Here is a 572-nt window from a genome sequence, read left to right on the forward strand (position 1 = left end):
TTTCAATATGACCTTGTCAGCGTAATATAAGAAATTTTTTCAAGGACATATTTTAGCGATGACATCATCATCAATGTAATATGATACAACACCTGCAAAAATGCAATTTCATCAAAATATAGCTGCTTTGTTAGCGTTATTTAAGAAATTTTTCAAGGACATTATACGACATGTCACAACATGTTCGAGCGGTGATCATCAATGTAATGTCACGTGATTAAGTAAATGATATAAAAATAACAAGATTTAGGTGCGCCGCGCTATTAGTTAGTCTAACAGCACAAGTGACAACATGGAGCGTGATTTGATTGAGCAAGCTACCCTGCTTAATACAAGAGAAGAGTATGTCGCGTGGGAACAACGTTGCGATGAATTTATAGAATCTCTGGAAGAGCAGAGCCGTATCAAACGCCCGCGATTATCGATTGGTAATAGATAATCAGTGATTGCATGTATCGCGCGGCTTGAAAGCTTGAAGGGTTCGGTGCGCGGACGATTCGTAGGTGCAGGACATGGACTTCGATGGCGCGAGATCGAAACGGCGTTCGAAAGCCGTATTCTAACGGCCGCGG

This window comes from Trachymyrmex cornetzi, unplaced genomic scaffold, assembly GCF_001594075.2.
Source record: "Trachymyrmex cornetzi isolate Tcor2-1 unplaced genomic scaffold, Tcor1.1 scaffold84, whole genome shotgun sequence".
Lineage (NCBI taxonomy): Eukaryota > Metazoa > Arthropoda > Insecta > Hymenoptera > Formicidae > Trachymyrmex > Trachymyrmex cornetzi.